Below are 19,905 nucleotides of genomic sequence, written 5' to 3'. Positions count from 1 at the left end.
GAAGCACCGTCCTAATGTCCTAGCTCAATGGTTACAGGCAGAGGCGGATTTACCATGAAACAAACTGTGCATGGGGCCCCCAATGACAGGGTCCCCCCCAAAATGCAGGACAAATCTCATCTGACAACCTGGCCGGCAGTGCAGCAGGGCTCAGGCAGGCAGGCTGCTTGCATTCTGTGGCCAGTGGCCCCATGCCGCTCCTAGAAGCCGGCTGCTGGCATGTCTCTGGGGCAGGAGGGGAGGCGGGGAGGTGGATCTGCGTGCTGCCCCGGCCCCAGGCAGTGCACAGAGACCTGCTGCCCCCCTCCCCCCCAAGGGGCGTGCAGAGACGTGCCAGCAGCAGCGCAGCAGGGCTAAGGTGGCTCCCTGACCACGCTGCCTGCCTCCCTCCGTGCCGTGCTGCTCCTGGAAACGGCCCCTTGGGGGAGTGTCTCCACGCATTGCCCCCACCTCGAGCGCCGACTCCGCAGCTCCCATTGATGGGAAGCTGGGGGTGCGGACACTGTTGCACAGAGACCCCCCTAACTTCCCCCACACCTAGAAGCCACTGCCAGAGGGGTGTGCCGGTTGCTTTGGGAGCCGTGCCACCCAAGGTTAGCACCGCCCCCGACCCCCTCCTACACCCCAGCCTCCTACCCCAGCCCAGAGCCCACACACAAACTTCCTCCCAGATCCTGCACCCCTCACCCCCTCCCACACCTCAACCCCCTGCCTCAGCCCAGAGCCCACACCCAGCACCCAAACTCCCTCCCAGAGACCGACCCCTGCATGCCCTCCTGCACCCCAACCCCCTGCCCCAATCAAAGTACCTCACTTTATTTTCATTTACTTCCTATTACTTATAGGAGGAGGATGAAGGAAAAAAAGAATGAAAAACGGGGTGTTGGGGGGGGGAGATAAGAAAATGTTCTTTTCCTTGGCCGGGTCCCAAGTATGGAGGGGAGGGGGCTGAAAATGAAGGTGCACACAGGGCCCCACTAACTCTAAATCTGCCACTGGTTACAGGTATACTCACACATGTATGCCTGTTGCAATGGACTAGCTCAATTAATAGCAGGACTTTCCATTATGCTTTAGGCCAGCCAAAGACACTCCCTCACAGATATCTTTTTATACACCAATACAAACAAGTTACGTACTGCCCCTCTGACGTATCTGGGTACCACCCATTGCCTTGTATCTGTTGGTTTGATGAAAACCTCTCTTTCTATCATGCTGTCATCCTGACCTTATCTTTAGGTGGGTCAATATGTTCCTGTTGTCTTTGGGGAATGTGCTGGTATCAGGGTGTTCTGGTACCATCCTTCTGGAATCCATTTCCGTGTGTATTCTTGTTCCTAGGACTACTTAGGAATGTGTGTTCCTGCAATATCCGCCCTGTTCTTGCCAGATTCTGTGAGCAGGCCTTGCCTTTTGCTCACAACTTAACTTTGCTTTATAGCAGCAAAGCTTTGACTACTACTTTAAATCAGGCCTCAAGCCTTGTACCAGGCCCCTAATCCAAGGCTTTATATCTCGGGCTCTCTTTCTACTACACTTGAGTCCAAATCTTTTTTAATGTGAGTTCTATGGCAGACAAACTGTTTCTCCTTTACTCCTGCCCATGTTATCGATCTAAGATATTAATTAACATTAGGGCAAGTCTAGGTAATGTAAACAACTGTCTATGCTGATGGTGAGTTGGATTCATATTACACAAGGTGTAGGAGGCTACTGGAGGTATTGTGACTGACTCAGGCATAACGCTTCCAGGATGCCACCAAAGTGGACCCTACTACACTGAAGCTCGCTCATTTTCACCAGGCTGGCTCAGGGGGCTGGGGTGTGGGAGGGGGTGTGGGCTCCAGCTGGGGGTGCGGGCTCCGGGGTGGGGCCAGAAATGAGGAGTTCAAGGTGTGGGAGGAAGCTCCAGGCTGAGGCAGTGGGTTGGGATGCGGGGGGGGGGGGGGGGTTGCAGGCTCTGATGTGGGGCCAGGGATGAGGGATTTGGGGTTCAGGAGGGGGCTCCAGGTTTGGGCTGAGGGGTTTGGAGTGGGATCAGGGCTGGGGCAGGGGACTGGGGCAGGGGGTTAGGGCATGGGGGTGGGGAGTGAGAGCTCTGGCTGGGGTGGGTCTGGGGATGAGGGGTTCAGAGGGTGGGAGGGGGATCAGGGTTGGGGCAGGGGTTGGGGCCCGGGAGGGGGTCAGGGGTGCAGGCTCTGTGCGGCGCTTACCTCAAGCAGCTCCCAGAAGCAGCAGCATCTCCCTCCTCTGGCTCCTATGTGGAGGCACGGCCAGACAGCTCTGCATGCTGCCCCATCCACAGGCACCGCCCCCGCAGCTCCCATTTGCTGCGGTTCCCGGCCAAAGGGATCTGTGGAGTCGGCGCTTGGGGCAGAGGCAGCATGCAGAGCCCCCTGGCTGCCCCTACATATAGGAGCCAGAGTGGAGATATGCCAGCTGCTTCCTGGGAGCTTAGCAGGGAGCCTGCCAGCCCTGCTGTATGGCACTGCCAACCGAACAGTCAATGGCCTGGTCAGCAGTGCTGACTGGAGCTGCCAGGATCCCTTTTTGACTGGGTGTTCCAGTCAAAAACCGGACACCTGGTCACCTTATTCTCCCCTCTCCTGAGTTCTCAGGGAAGGGCATCTCATTCTCTATTGGTCAGGCTAGGTCTTCTTCCTGCACGTTCCTTTCTCTGGGGTGCTGAGCAGACTCTGAGTCTGCCCTTGGCTCTCCATCCCTACCAGGGACAGTGCACCTCTTCTAGAGCTACCAGCACACAGAGTCCCAGGAATCCAGGTAATCACCTTGGGGGTTACATACAGAGGAGCATAACCATGGGCTTGCCTTCTCCTTTCCCCTTTGGGGAGGCTAGTCCCATGGTTTGCACTAATCTTTCACACTTCCTGTGCTGAAGGACTCCAAAGGACTTGGATTGTACAGGCTGTCTCCTCCTGCAGACCAAGAGGGAAACCCCTTTGCCACAAGCCTTTTGGTCTCTCCAGCTGCTGCCTTCTGATCTCTTAAACATCTGGTAGAAAAGGAACCACTTCCCTATAGTCCTTGGGAGGTCTGCAGGGAAGAGAGATTGGGTGAGAACATGAGGTTTGGGAGAAGAGGTCAGGTGCATTACTTCTTTATGCATCCATGCAGGGTTAGTCACCAGCTATCCTTTATGCTGTGTCCAGTGTGTCTTCTACAGCGCAATCTCATTCACTTAAACATTCACTCTCTCTGACTTACCTTGTCTCTGAAAGATGGCTTCATGGGGCCTGATCTAACTCCCAATTACGTTGATGGGGGAGCCATGAGTGCTGAGCATCTTTGACAATGAGACCATTTATTTAAGTGCCTAAACATGAACGTAGGTGCCTAGTTTCAGGCATTGAAGTAGACTGGGTACTTTGTACCTTTGATTTTGAAAACCCTCTGTGTAAATTACCAGAATGTATAGCTTTGTACACCTCTTTTAAGGCTTCTCTGTATAAACTTTAATCAGCTCCCAAATGTTTTATTTGACCTTTATGTGTCAGATGACATATAAAAACAGTTGGATTTTACTGTCTTACAATTATGCTTTTGTAATTTAACACACCCATTACTATGATGTTGTAACTTATACTGGGAAACCCTCAGCTGGGAGAAAAGTGAGAATTATACAGGGGTTCCGAATAGCATTTGCTACAATCTTCTCTCCTTCAAATGTAAGGAGGAAAAGAAATGTGCTACTAATTTGAAACAAGGGAGGATTGAGACATTTGATTACTGCTTTTTAATGCTTGGAGGTTAATATACTTTATTAATTGGAAGCAAGTTAATGCATTTCTTCAGGCTAAATGACACTTCATTTTTCATGTTAAGGGAAACTATTCCAGAAACTGAATACTTGTGTAACAGTTTGTCACAGTCAAAGAGCCATATAGCTTAGTGCAAAAACAAAATCTACAGCAAATATTCCCAATAAAAGCTATTAATTATTAATACAAATCCTAATTCTCTTAAAGTGCTTTAACTTGTTTATGGAGGGGTTGAAAAGACAGCAGTAGGGTAATGGAGTCACTCCAGTTTACACTGTTTTTCTATTCTATACAGGTTCTTGTACTGCAGTTATCACTGTAATAGCTGAGCACCCTCCAGCATTAAGCATCTTGACTAACATCTGTCACATGTGGTTTATTTTCTGTCATCAGGGGAGAATTATGTGCGTAGTGGAGTGTTTTGTTTTCATAGGGTTGTTTTTTTAAAGAATGATTATGTTGCTACATGTTGATGTTAGAGAAGGCAGGTCACAGAAATGTGCCTTGTATTTGGAGCAGAAGATGCTGAGGTTTGTTATGGTCCTTGGTTCCTGTGGAGTTCCTTGACCAGCCTTGGACTGGCCCCCGAGAAGGCTTTGTCTACCGTCTAGACAAGCCTTATCCTTACGGAAGAAAGTTCCATTTACTTCTGGGGGAATCCTGCACCAAAAACATAAAAATTCTGCCTACAATATTTAAAAATTCTTCAAAATTCTGCAAATCTTATTTGTCAATAAATAAATGTGGAGGGTGAGGCTGCTCCTGACACTGACACAGCACAAGGAAGGGGCCTGCCCCACAAACATCCAACAGCCCTGTCCCTCTGCGCCACGTGCACCAGGTGTGGGCAGACAGGCTCAGTCCAGCAAGATCCAAGTGTAGACAGGTTTAGTGTGGGGGGATCCTGGTGTGGGGTAAGAGGGTTCTGTGTGGGGCTATCTGGGTGTGGGTGGCTCAGTGGGGAGGTCTGGGTGTGCCTGGGATCTGAATGCACAGGGGCTCCTTGTGGGGTTCTGTTTGCAGGGGCAATGGGACTCTGCAGGGGGGGTGAAGGTGGTTGGGCTCAGTGGGGGGGTCTGGATGTGGGAGTCTGGGGCTCAGCGTGGGGGGCTCATCAGGCTGGTCTGGGTGCTGGGGGTGTGGGGCATAGTGGAGTGGAGGTCTGGGAGCAGCTGATTGGGGCTCAATGGGGTGGAGGTATGGGTGCAGGGGGGCTCATTGGGGTGAGGGTTTGATGGGCCTGCTCAATGGAGAAGCCCCAGCTGCTGCTGCTGCTGCCCAGGGGACCCCACATGCTGGGCTCCTGCTTCTCTCCCCTGGCCCAATTCCCCTATCCCCTTCTTTTCCCCATCGCATCTCCCTTCCCCACTGTCCCCTGACACATCCCCGCCCCTTTTCTCTTCCCACTGTCCCTTGCCCCTATCCTCCTCCCCTCACTTCCAAATCCCCTCCAGCAACATGTGACCCCATGTGCCCCTCCCCACACCTCACCTCTTGTTTTTTGGGGGGGGGCAGTACCCCCCCAAACTATTCCTATGGGCATCCCCAGCTCCACTCCACCCTGCAGAGCTTCCCTTTTCTTCCCTATCATTTTATGCGGGAAAGCAAATAAATGTGCAGGGGAGCGTGAATTCTGCACATGTGCAATGGCTCAGAATTCCCCCAGGAGTATTCCATTGTACCAGAGGAGTGGGGTTCTTGACCACTCTCCTCATCCTGGAGGTTTTGGTGATCTTTTAGGTATCCCAGGCCCAGGTCATTGAGCATGTTGAAGATAAAGACTGAGACCTTGAACTTGACTCCTTCATTCTCAATTACATTAAGGCCTCTTTACATTCATATACCAGTGTAAAGGCATCCAAAATGGGCATAATTTACACTGCCAGAGAAGTGTAAAGAGGCCTTTGTGTAGATAAGAATCAAGCTCATTGACTTCAATGGACATTGGCTTAAGCCCTTTTGTGAGAGTGGAATCTGGGCCAGCATATTTATGTTCCACATGTACCCAGTAATTAACCAACCGAAGAAGTAATATATTTAACGGCATCCTATATCTGGATTTAAAATCTGCTCAGTATTATCATAGTAGACTGCATGCCACCAAGATCGAGGGGCAGCTGACAGAGCAAAGATTTAAACTGATTCTCAATAAATTTCATTAAAACTTGATTTAAATTTTTCAGATTCAAATATTGTTCGGGAATTACATGCATTCTCCATAAAAGCAGGGTCTGAATGAGCTCTCCCCTGACAGCTAGTGATGAGTTGGGGAGGGGAAAAGATGTCAGGACCAGACTGTATTTACATGAACACACCCACTCTGCCTAGGTATCCAGCAGACAGAGCTGTGTTGCCAAAGTGACCAATTTTGGTTGGTGTTGGGTTACAAATCGCTACTGAATGCAGAGGTAATGAAATGCTATTATCCTTATTGTACAAGTAAAGGGTAGCAGAACTGTGCTTAGCCTGTCCTGATTGAGGGAGTCACTCTCAACTGAACTGAACTTGCTAATCAGGGTGCTCAGATGCCAGACCCCTGTGAAGGGCAAGAGTGGGTTGGGACAGGTATTCCTGCTCAGAGGTGTAGGCTCTGCTTAAGAGTCCTAGGCATGGGTTAACCTGTCCCTCCCTGCAGTTCAAAGATAGAGCTAATTAAGGCTCCATTAGGAGTCATTTTGTTAAGTGATCACTAGAGTTGAAATCATCTGTTGTGGGACAGCATCTATGCCCAGCCTGCTTCAGCAGTGAGGTTCCCCCACTAAGAACTGAAAATCACTGGCTGGGTGGATCCTCAAGAGCCCTATCCAGAGGTCATTGTAGAGAAGCAGAAGGTGACGGTCAGGAGGGCAGAGTGGTGATGGTCAGGAGGGCAGCCAGCAGAGCGGCTGATGCCGGGGCCAGTGTCTGGACAGTGGAGCGAGGAAGATGCACCTATGAACTCTGGGTCTTCACTGACCAAGGACAGCCACTGTGAGTGGTGTGGTGGAAGGAGAAGGGAAGGGCACGTTAAAGGAACTTTTGCTGGTTGGACTCAAGAACCTGAGGCAAAAGACACTGCCCAACATACTCTGGGGTGAGTGTTTTGCTCGTGGTTTTATGTTTATGAATCCTGCTTGAGGCGGTTTCCCAAATTCATGCCTTGTTACTTCCCTCCTTCTGTTAAAAGTTTCTTTTCTACACTCAGACTCTGTACTTGTGAGAGGGAAAGTATTAGAGGCGCCCAGAGGGTGGTGTGTAATTTTCCCAGGTTACTGGCTGGAGGCTCGAGCCGGCTCTGAATCGTTCACACATTAATGGGGAAGGATAATGGGCCAGATTCATAGCCCTGCTTCAGTGATTTTGTGCAGCTCCACTAGCTCTATTCCCATCCTCCTTACAGCCCCCAACACTGGAGACATTTTTGGGGCATCACTATGCCCTGGCAAACCCCAGGCTGTCCGAAGGAGCTCTTGGAGACATAGGTGATAATTAGGTGTAAATTCAAGCTGACCAAGTCTGTTAACTTAGGTAAGAAACATGCCTGTTCCACTACCTATCCCAGGATTGGGAGTGGGTTGGGAAGGAAAAGTAACTTAAAGTTTTTTTTGCCCTCAAGTCTAGTACTGAACATAAGCCACCCAGACGAGAGAATCTACCCTAAAGAGTGCCATAAATAGGGTGAAGATTGTTATTAATAGGAGAGGCATTATCCAGTTGCATAGGCCTGGGAGCCACGAACTGAGCCAACAGAACTAATTCTGCTTCTGACACAGACTGTCCTCTGTATGATATTGGGGAGGACATGTAACCTATCAGCCTCAATTTCTGGGGAATAAGGGCAGTAATAAATATCTGCTTTCCCTGGGGTGTTATGAGGATTAATTTGTTAATATTTGCTGTGAAGCTGAAAAGTGATAAATATAATTTTATTATGTAGCTTGGAGCTAGGGTATTTAACCTAAAAAGAAAAGGAGTACTTGTGGCACCTTAGAGACTAACCAGTTTATTTGAGCATGAGCTTTCGTGAGCTACAGCTCACTTCATCGGATGCATAGCATATCGTGGAAACTGCAGAAGACATTATATACACACAGAGACCATGAAACAAAACTTCCTCCCACCTCACTCCCCCGCTGGCAACAGCTTATCTAAAGTGATCCTCAAGTAGAGCCATTTCCAGCACAAATCCAGGTTTTCTCACCCTTCCCCCCCCCCCCCCCCCCCCCACACACATACAAACTCACTCTCCTGCTGGCAACAGCCCATCTCCCTTTGAAACCCCTCTTTATAATGCGCATGATAATCAAGGTGGGTCACCTCCAGCACTAATCCAGGTTTTCTCACCCCCCCACACACCCCCCCCTTTTTCCAAAAACCACACACACAAACTCATTCTCCTGCTGGCAACAGCTCATCTTACAATGTGCACAGCAATAATCCAAGTTTAACCAGAACGTCTTGGGGGGGGGGTTTTGCAGGAAAAAAACAAGGGGAGACAGGCTACCTTGCATAATGACTTAGCCTTAACCTGTTCATCCTGTTGGTAGAAAGAGACTATTTGTGTTAATAAGAGCTCATTATAATTCATTCTATTGCTCAGAAGCAGAGTTAAAAACATAAATTTGCTAAAGCAAATGGCTGCATCTGTGTAGATTTTACATGACAATCCTGCACACAGCAGGGTGTCTCCATCTCCTGCCTTGTATACAGCATGACACAAGGGTGATGTGCTTCTTTGGTCTTCATTGCCAGGAGCCAGTTATGCTTCTCTTACAGTAATGCTCTAGGCTCATTTCCAGAATGGCCTTGGCAAATGACTGCAGAGAAAATTACTGATCCCCTGTCCTCTGAGCTAAAAAGTGTGAGTGTCGCCAACTGTCAGGGAAGTAAAAGGATGGGGGTGGGGGAACCACCTTTGATGACAGAATGTAGAAAACCTTTAAAACTCCTGGGGGAAAAAATAAGTCAGATTTCATTCAGATCCAGATTTACAGTGTCAGAATTGTCTCTGAGAGTACAGAGGTCGCCAGAATAGCCTAAAGCTTAAGGCAAAATGGGATGGGGTGTGTGTGTGTGTGTGTGTAGTACCCTCATTCTGCAGGCAAGGTGGGGTTGTGTATGTACCATGTATGAGCCAAATGTTGTGGAGGGAATATGGGCACCTGTCATGGATTGTTAGGCCTGGATACCACATTCAGTCAGAGACCAAAAAAGGTTCCTTTGTATTGTCAGCACAATATTTGAGTTTATATTATTATTTTGTTGTTCTTACAGTGTCATTTACAGGCAAATTCAAGAGGACAATTTATATCTCAAGACAAACTGTCTTTGATATGGTGCTATTCCTTTTTCTCTATGCTTAACTGGGCTAACAGGGAAAGACGACTGCTGTGATGGTGGGAATGATAAATGCCTTTGCCTGTCCTGGTTTTGACAGCAATCAGCCTGACAAAGGATTACCTATTGATCTGAGATCAGTGTTAGTGCTGGATGCAGCTCGGTCACCACTCCTGTGTTCTAGTGTGCTATAGAAACAGTTGCCCTTAAAAAAATGTGGAAAATTCCTTTTTATTTGAACGGAGAATCTCTCTTCAGAAAAGGGGGGGAGGTGGGGGAGGGGGAGGAAGAGACAAAAATGTGGAAGGGAGAGGGATCCCTCTCAAATAATGCTTTAGAGCTTATTTGTGTGTGGGGAGGGGGGGTGGGTTGGTAAAAACGGAAAGGTTGCTCATGGACACCTGCTGTGGAAAAAAGCAGACCATCTTCTAAACAATCTCAGCTCACCTGCTAATGTTGCCTATTTAAATATTTTTGTAGGGTATTCTGGGTAGAATCCATGACTAAACCTAGCTACTTAGGGCCATCCCATTTGGTACAGGACAGAGATGAATCCTTATATCTTTTGGATCAGTAGAGCACTTGGACTTCAGAGTTTATTGTTTTTGTTTTGGCTGCAGGGGACTCTAAGCAAAAGGCAGGAATTTATGTTAAGGGAGCCCTGGTACCAAGAGAAGAATGTAAAAACCTGATTTTTGTGTTAGTTTGCCTTTCTCGGGAGCCCAGTCCAGTACCATTGGAGTCAATGGAGTTTTGCAATTGACTTCAACAGAAGCAGGATCTGGCTTTGGTGGATACGAACATCACCACCATGGCATCCCTGGCTCCAAATCACATAGGAAATGATTGTTCCAAGGTCTATCCTGACCCTGGGTATCCCACATGCCAATACATAGGGCCTGGTAAATAGAGTTCTTAAACACTCCTTACTTGGGCAAAGCTTCTATTGAAGCCAGTGGAGTTTTGACTGAGTAAGGAGTGGAGGAGTAGTACAGGATCAGGCCATCGGCCAGGCTTTTAGTGCTAATCTCTTCCTAATCTGAATTGAAATCAATGAGTATTTAAGCAAGACTATCAAAAATCAAAGTCCACTGCTTTTATTTTTCTTACGGGGGGGAAGGGGAGGAGGAACAAGGCACCTGTCCTTTGGCTCACATTCAGTTCTAACTGATTTAGCAATCAGCTCTCAGAGCAGCAGCCCTTGTCAAAGGGAGCCCTTAGAAAAAGTATGTTATTTTGTGTATACCACTTACTGCACAGTGCTGTTTACCAAGCGCATGGTGTCAGAGATCCATATTAAACAGAGATCAGTGATAATGGCTGGGTGCGCAATGAGTCATGCTCTTCACTACAAAATACCAGGCCTCCTATGATTATATCAAACTAATGAGTTCACTGGTGTGTATCTAGGAATCATTTTAGAATGAATAAACCATGTGAGAGTTTCTAAAGAAATCAGACAGCTTTAAGTGACTGGTAAAAACTAAAGGCGCAGGCTGCATGAAGCCACGTTGGTGGCCTAACTCAAAACCACAGACCCAGTCCTGCAAACCCTTGCTCATGTAAGCAGACATTGTCCCACTGAAATCAAAGCTAAAATAAATGCTGTCAAATGTAGATAGAGAGAACAATGTGAATTTGTATATAAGAGATGGTTGGAAAAGGTTTGATTTCTGTGGACAATTTTGATTTTTTTTTTTGTAAAAAAAAAAAAAAAAAAAAGAAATATGAAAAATGTTGGCCAAAAACTGGCAAACACCAAAACACTTTTGGTATTAATTCTATTGAAATCAATGGCCCTTAAGGTTTATTTGCAGGATTGGGGCCGAATTTTGTACAGCATCTCGCACTCAACTCTGATAGAGGTTGCTGAGTGGTACTTTAAACATGAAATCCTACTAGCATTAGTAATAATATGTGTGTGAGTGAGAACTACTGACCTGAGGCAGGGTTGCAATTTCGGGACATACCTGAGAAAAACCCAGATGGTGAGTCAGCTCTGCTATATCATTAGTATTGGTAATTCATCGTAACTGGCACAGTCTTTTCCCCCTGTTTCCCCAGACATATATTTCTAATCAATGCTTCTAATTTATATTTGCAGCTTGAGTGTCCTCCCTGTGATTGGTTTCAGAGTAACAGCCGTGTTAGTCTGTATTCGCAAAAAGAAAAGGAGTACTTGTGGCACCTTAGAGACTAACCAATTTATTTGAGCATAAGCTTTCGTGAGCTACAGCTCACTTCATCGGATGCATACTGTGGAAACTGCAGAAGACATTATATACACAGAGACCATGAAACAATACCTCCTCCCACCCCACTCTCCTGCTAGTAATAGCTTATCTAAAGTGATCACTCTCCTTACAATGTGTATGATAATCAAGTTGGGCCATTTCCAGCACAAATCCAGGTTTTCTCACCCTCCGCCCCCCCCTCACACAAACTCACTCTCCTGCTGGTAATAGCCCATCCAAAGTGACCACTCTCTTTACAATGTGTATGATAATCAAATCGGGCCATTTCCAGCACAAATCCAGGTTTTCTCACCCCCCACCCCACACTAACTCACTCTCCTGCTGGTAATAGCTCATCCAAACTGACCACTCTCCTTACAATGTGTATGATAATCAAGGTGGGCCATTTCCAGCATAAATCCAAGTTTAACCAGAACGTCTGGGGGGAGGGAGGGTAGGAAAAAACAAGGGGAAATAGGCTACCTTGCATAATGACTTAGCCACTCCCAGTCTCTATTTAAGCCTAAATTAATAGTATCCAATTTGCAAATGAATTCAAATTCAGCAGTTTCTCGCTGGAGTCTGGATTTGAAGTTTTTTTGTTGTAAGATAGCGACCTTCATGTCTGTAATTGCATGACCAGAGAGATTGAAGTGTTCTCCGACTGGTTTATGAATGTTATAATTCTTGACATCTGATTTGTGTCCATTTATTCTTTTACGTAGAGACTGTCCAGTTTGACCAATGTACATGGCAGAGGGGCATTGCTGGCACATGATGGCATATATCACATTGGTGGATGTGCAGGTGAACGAGCCTCTGATAGTGTGGCTGATGTTATTAGGCCCTGTGATGGTGTCCCCTGAATAGATATGTGGGCACAGTTGGCAACGGGCTTTGTTGCAAGGATAGGTTCCTGGGTTAGTGGTTCTGTTGTGTGGTATGTGGTTGTTGGTGAGTATTTGCTTCAGGTTGGGGGGCTGTCTGTAGGCAAGGACTGGCCTGTCTCCCAAGATTTGTGAGAGTGTTGGGTCATCCTTCAGGATAGGCATAACAGTATGCATCCGATGAAGTGAGCTGTAGCTCACGAAAGCTTATGCTCAAATAAATTGGTTAGTCTCTAAGGTGCCACAAGTACTCCTTTTCTCCCTGTGATTGGGATTTACTGCCCCTCTAATGAACCTGGAATCTGCACTGGACCATATTTACAAAGCAGCTTAAAAAGAATCTGCATGTTGCCTTAGCCTCTACTGAGTCAGATGGTTTCCGTATGTACAACCATTACCGCAATGCTGGGGAAGCTGTCTGGGTTCAGTATATGTCCACAAGCTCTTTCCTTTACAGTGGCAAAGGCATATAAAAATGGGTATGGGGAGAGGAGATAGGTCAGAGTGGGATGAAAGTCCCCAGATCCTGGCTAACCAGGTGTTCATTAGCAGCCATCATGAAAGGAGGATTTATCTATTGGGGGTTGGACTAGATGACCTCCTGAGGTCCCTTCCAACCCTGATATTCTATGATTCTATGCCTAGTGGTTGCGTCTAGCAATATTCTTGACAAAGGAATTGGGAAGCACTGCTTGTAAAAAATAAAGCATAGCCTGATCAGTCTGGGTGTTCTATTTAAAAAGATTGGATTTTTAATTAGGGCTTTGATTCTGATCTCACGTGCACCAGTGTTAATAGGAATAACTCCACTGAAGTTAATGGAGATGCACTGTGTAAAACTGATGTGAGAGGAAACTCAGCCCCTAGCTAGCTATAAAACAAATTTGAATATTTAACCTGTACTAGTAAAAATGCCCTACCTGCTCAAAAAGCATTCTGATCTGTTTGATAAAGGTCCTTATATTCCCTGGGGTCCCAGCATCCTATTTACCTTATTAGTTGGGATTTCTAATCAAAAGCTGTGGATAAGACCCATCCTTCTGGTGATACTATTGTTCTGCTGTCTTCAGGGATTTCATATCCTGGGTTTTCTTTTCATTAATTTTTGAAATGGAAAGTCTGTCTAGCACAGTTAGAGGCAAGGGGGCTTCTTTACCTCTTGGGATCTGTGAACATACAAAGAACCAGATTAATTATTGGATATTCATTTTAAAAAATGGTATTTACATTTCTTTTGGGCAATTTCTCTTTTCCATTCAGTAGATGGAAGAAATTAAATCCCACACATTTCCAGTAATCGCTGTGGAAGTAAATCTGGGATTGAACTTCAGTAGTTCTTAGTGGGTCTAGCCACAACATAAACAGTGCTATAGCAGGATTAATCAAGAAGGTTTTTAAATGCAGTGGATAAGTGCATCAGCATATTATTAATTAGAAGTAAATATCTCCCTTTGATAACTACATGAACTGCACATCTTTTTAATTTGTATTTAGCTTTCAGACAAGCAATGATCCAAATCACTGTAGGGAGAAAAAAATATCCAGAATTACCCTTTTTTCTGTCCACACAAATAAATATTTAAAGGGACATACTCTGTGTACACTTTAAAGATGTTTAAGGTACGTTTTTTTAATGGGGCAAGGGGTAGGGAGGAGGTGGCATCAGATTCTGATTACAGCTGTGTCAGAACCTGAATGTCCACCCATGGAAAACTTTGCATTTCCAAAAAAATTGTCATTCCATATCAGAATGAAAAGTTGGATATACAAATTTTTCCAGCGGAGGGACATTTTCAAAAAAAATCCCATTTTAAAAGAACGAAACTGGATTTTTGTTTTTAGTTTCCAGTTCCAGCTCAATGACAGCCTGTCAGGAAGGGTGCTTGGGAGTCAGGACTCCCCAGGCTCCTGTGTCTCCAGCAGCCCATCAGGTGGACTACTGAGGAACTGGCAAGGCAGGGAGGCAGTGGGTGAGCTGGCAGGAAACCACACCTAGTTTCCACCAGAAGTTTCAATGGAATCATTATGTTCTGGAGGAATGCTTTGATTTTGTCAAATCAGCATTTTCCAAAAGAAAACCGTTCCACTGGAAAATTTGCAAACAGCTGCAATGCTGCTATGGATATAACAAGTTGTTGGGCTTTCTATTCAGGCAACAGATATTGGCTATTGCTGAAGGCAAGATCACAGATTTGGTGGGTTAATGGTCTTATCTGGTATGGCAAACACTAGTAGTTCTTTAGTTGATCCCTTGTATCTCTGTGTTTATAATTTTTCATTGGTTTTATGTTTGGAAGAAAATTATGTAGAGAATAGAAAGGGAGTTAGAGACTGTCTGGGCAATCGGGCCTCGTTCTGTAGTGCCCCTTTGGGTAGGGAGCAGAGGCACTGGAACATAGGAACTGCTGTGGTGCAAGAAACTCATAGTCTGTTTATGCCCTGATCCTGCAGCTCTTACTCATGTGAGAGTAACCCCCACTTGGAGTTTCCAGCTCCTGGAGCTCCAGACTGAGCCTCTAGGGGGCCTTATTAAAAGGACTACAAGTCAGAGGCCACCAGAAACCTTTGACCTCATTTCCCAGCATGCCTGGTGCTAGGAGGGGAACAGAAAGGACCAGAAATCCCTGCTGGGGCCAATCAGGAGGCTTCTGCATAGGGTGAGCTGGACGAGCACTCCACTGGACCAGTGACAAGCCAGGGTTGCAGGGCTCCCAGCAGGGGGACAGCCTGACTCTACCCAGAGAGTTTAGTTTCAGGTTTCAGTTTGGAAGCTGAGAGAGAGACTGCTCAGCTCACAGAGTCTGCCGAAACCCACCCCCTGCCCAGGGAGTTCGAGTTGCATGGATCAGGCAGCTCCAGTACTGCAATGACCTGCATCCAGCAGAGAGAAATTTGACCTGGCTCTGGATAAAGAGACCCAGCTGAGACCCCAGAAGGATTCCAGACCAGAACCAGTGAGCCCAGTTGAAGTTGGGAAAGGACCTTTCCGCACCTGGGATGAAGATAAAGTAATGTGGCTTTTGTTGAAGCCAACCAACACCACAGTGCTGCAACACTCTGTCTGAGGACACACTGTCTCGGCCGTGCCATTTGCCTTGTGGGGGTGTCAGGGAGGAGGGTTTGTGTGGAGGAGTTTGTGAGTGTTAGGAGATGGGAAATTGGCTTATTTATAAGTGTTTATTAATTATTAGTTAACTTGAACCCCTTCCTTCCCCAGATCCTATTTTTCTGTTTCCAGTTAAGTCACCTTCTCTGTTACACTGTTATTTTTGGTGTAATTCCTTTGCTGGCATTTATTTTATTTACCTTATTGTCCCCTGTGTAATGTTTTATTTACTTTATTGTCCCGTGTTTACTCTCTTTGCTAGCTAGTAGCATTGTCATTGATGTCTCAAGGGAAAGCACCCCTGTGTATATAACACGGTCAGGCATCACTTTGAGTGGGGGCACCAGGTGCCAAAAAAGAACCCAGGACCTGACCCATGTGAGGATAGGGGAGAAGCCTCTCCAAATGCTGGTGACAGCAAGCTCCTGGGAGAGAACAAGGAGGAGGCTTAAGCCATACCTCAGAGGAGGGGCTTCATGAGTAAACCCAATGGCTTCAAAGATACTATTTATATGAGCAAGGTTTGCAGGGTTTGGGTTTCAGTAATACTACAAGGCTTACTCAGTAAAGTTTTTAGAATGGGTTTTTGGTCCAATATACTGCATTCAGTGCTATGTCAGTTCAGATAACTGAACCATTGGTAATCTAACATTTTGGTCAGCACCAGTGTAAGGACCAGTGGTTCAGTGTCACCAGGCTTGCAATTCTGGTTTGGGTGCGATTTTGTGTCTCATCACATTTGTACTGTACAGTGCTGCTGCAGTTGCTCTGCCCCCTTATTATCTATTCCACAGTTTCTGATACATGTCTCTGAAGCAGTGGTTCCTGGAAGATTCAGAAAATTCTTCTAAGTGCACAGGGGAATTCTCTGAGAAGAGGCCAACTTCCTATAAATTGTTGGGAGCTGGCATAATTTCCAAGTTCTTTTATAAAAAAGGAGTCCAAGATGAATGCTCAGCTCTTGCATAGGCTTGTGCTGGACAGAGCAGAGAACCAAATACTGAGATGAGTATTTAATGCACAGACTGAGCTGGGCAACTTTCATTGTTGCCGGGAGGAATGAAGAGACCGTGCAGCTGATTTTGGAGCTTGGGTTGCAGAGGGGGATGCCAAATCTGCAGAATTATGGGGGTGGAGGAACAAACCAGGTGGTCCAGGGAGGCTCTCAAGAGCTTCTGCAGATGTAGAGAAGAGGGGAACTGGCGAAGCCGAGCGGGAGAGGGACGCTTCCATCTTTCTGTGAGGCTGCATGTGCACTTTGAATAGCGCTAGTGGTGGCATATATTAGAACCCAGGAAACTCTTCCCTCATCCCTCTCACCTGCAAAAAATCAGCCCCATTGGTACATATTACAGTCATAGAGTCATGAAATTTAGCACTGCATACATGGCACAGAGGGCCCTTCATCCCCAATTCCCCTTCCTGACTTGGCCACGGTCCGTGAGCAGATCTTGAGATCCTGGCAAAATCCTGGGCATCTCCTGGTATGGCCTTATCCTTCTGATCCAGCCAATGCTCTCCTCTTGCCCTTCAAATCCCCTAGTGTTTTGAAGTCTCTCATCTGTCCAGTAGCAAGTCTGACTGCATGTAGGGGGAGTACACAGGATTTGATGCAGCTTTTCAAATAATGAACATGTTTTCCTTTGTGAACCTGTTATTATTGCCTGTGACTTCATTGTAGTGAATCTTAAATCCCTGATTATTTCATGCTTATGCTTTATAACTTTTAAAAAGTCTGCAGACCATACCACTCAACCTACCAGGATTCAAATGCAGGGCACAATGCTGGCCAAAGTCCTCAAATGTCCGGGCACAGGAAAAATCATAATGTAGGAAAATATTCATATGATGTGGGATTCACTTCTCTGACATACAACATGTTCTGCAACCTCAGATTCACTCTTTTGTTCTGGTTTCAGAGTAGCAGCCGTGTTAGTCTGTATTTGCAAAAAGAAAAGGAATACTTGTGGCACCTTAGAGACTAACAAATTTACTTGAGCATACGCTTTCGTGAGCTACAGCTCACTTCATCGGATGTAGCTCACGAAAGCTTATGCTCAAATAAATTTGTTCGTCTCTAAGGTGCCACAAGTACTCCTTTTCTTTTTTTTTTTGTTCTGGAAATACAGGGTTTGCTTCTGGCATCAGTTATTGCTGGGTTTTTTCGTTGGGGCACTCTACTGAACTCAGTGGATTTGTCCCAGATTTACACTGATGTAAATGAGAACAGAATCAGGGCTGTAAATAATTTACCACAGGAAAAGCAAGACAACACCGAGCTTGAGCAGAAAGGGGGTACATTTTGTTTTGAAACTACGCACGTTCTTGGTAATGAGGGGAAGTTGAGAGGTATGCTGCTGACTTTGTGGATTCACTACAGCCATTTATAAATGATGTACAAAATGAAAAATTCCTGTTCACCCCGTGGGCTTTACAGACACTTCTGTCATATTGTGCTGTGCTCTCTGCTCTAATATAAAGCTCAGGGCAGACGTAGAAAGAAAAGCTCACAGAACCTAGAAGTCTCTGCCAAAAGAATGGAATAGATGACTTACTAGCAGTCATTTCCATCACTAATTTCTATAGGCTAAATCCTGAGCTTCTTATTCAATATTAATTCAATCCTAAGTAATGCAAATTCCTAGTGGAGCCAGTGAAAGTTTGCCTAGAGTAGTGACTGCGTAAATACTGAGGGCCAAATTCTGCTTGTCTTATTTTTATTATTTTATTATAATAAGCTAGACTATACTTGATCTGCTGCTGTTAATGGCTCTTAGAAATTCTCCTTTGGCTAAACCAGTTGGGGTCTATGTATTTGGAGGCCCTGGGTCTGAGTTTTATCCTTGCTGTTGAACTGAGTGGCCATTCTTTGCAGCACTTTGATACCTATGAAATTCCTAGGTGATTAGGGATTTCTTACAATAATTTTTAAAAATAACTCCTGATTTGTTTTCTCTTTTTAAAAGATGTCTATCAGAGCTTTTTTGCTTTCATGCCAGGAGAGAACTATATGGGTCTCACAGTCAGGGACAAACTTTCATTTTAAGCCTATGAGTGAGGAAGTCATAAAGAGACCCATAAAGTGGGTTTTAAGTCCATGGGAATAATACTAATACTTAGTTCTTACATAGGCTTTGTGTAGGCTTCTTAGGATGTAAAAATATGGAGGAACTGAAAAGTCCATTGGGGTCAAAAAGCCTCTGCCCTCTTTCAGTTTATCCCAATTCCATTCTCCTGCTTTTTCACCATATCTCCTTATTTGCCCATTTTCAGAAACATATCTGGATATTCTTGGAACTCAATTTGCATTCCTCATATAAGTGATTCCATATCTTTTCTACAGTTTGCAAATACAGGGCCATATTACCTACTTCCAGAGAAATCATCTATGAGATGGGGACCAAAGGGGCAGTAAACTCCAAGAGGTTCCTCTGGTAGTTTCCTGAGGTGCCCCTCATCAGTGGGAGGAGAATAGGGGTGATGGAGTTGGGAAAGGGCCTTGGCTCTCAACACCTCATATTTTAGAGATCCCGGAACCCTCCTGCCTCAGCAGAGGCAGGAACTCTTTGCGTAGCTGGCCACCCTTTCACGCTGCTCTGCTGGAACCCCTCGTCAATGGCAGCACATAGTACAGATACATGAATAATTAAAAAAAAGAGGGGACAATAACTTACCTGCTTCACGGGGCTGTGAGGCAATAAAACCTGCTACCATTTACATCTGTGCAACCAGAGGCGGCTCTACCAATTTTGCTGCCCCAAGCAGTCGCCGCTGAATTGCCGCGGCTGCAAGAGCGTGGAGCTGCCGCCGAATTGCCGCCACGCCCGGAAGAGAGGCGGGGCTGCCGACGAATTGCCACCGCGGGACACGGACTGCTGCCCCAAGCACCTGCTTAGAAAGCTGGTGCCTGGAGCCCGCACTGTGTGGAATCCTTGTTCAGTTGAGTTCTTACTTCTTGTAAGTAGAGCTGCGGAAATGCTACAAAATACTGAGTTGAATTTGTGAACATTTGTTCAAATTCATCCATCCCATCCAACCATATCTGTGAGCTGTTTTGTTCACTTTTTTTAAACGTGTGAATTTTTTTTGTTTGCTCAAACTTTCAAGAAATGACTGTACCATATGTGAATATCTGTAGTTGTATGTAAACTCTCCTCCTTGTTTATAAAGCTTCAGTCATACACTTAGAGAGCAGAAATAATACCAGGTGACTTAAGTGACCAATCACATACCATGATTAATGAATAGTTGAAGACACAGTCAAAGGGAACATTTGGTGAGCCACCCATATCTATCTCTCTGGTTTCTTATATGCCCTCTGACTTCATAGCTTGTACCAGGAATGTTTATAAAGTATACACAGTAAGATGTATTTCACTCTCTCTTCCTTCCAGTCACAGTCATGGACTTTGTTTATTTTGTTTTAACTTTTGTCTGTTACTAAAGGAGGAGAGAAAATGTATATGTTGAAATATGTTCATGTAACCTGTTTGTTGAACTGTTAGGAATAATGAATGCAAATTGGAACCCGTTCATGGATAATTCATGAACAGAAAAAAAGAGTTAAATTCGTTGGGTAAATA

The sequence above is a fragment of the Chelonia mydas genome, chromosome 1 (assembly GCF_015237465.2).
Source record: "Chelonia mydas isolate rCheMyd1 chromosome 1, rCheMyd1.pri.v2, whole genome shotgun sequence".
In the NCBI taxonomy this organism is placed as follows: domain Eukaryota; kingdom Metazoa; phylum Chordata; order Testudines; family Cheloniidae; genus Chelonia; species Chelonia mydas.
This window is presented reverse-complemented; position numbering follows the sequence as displayed.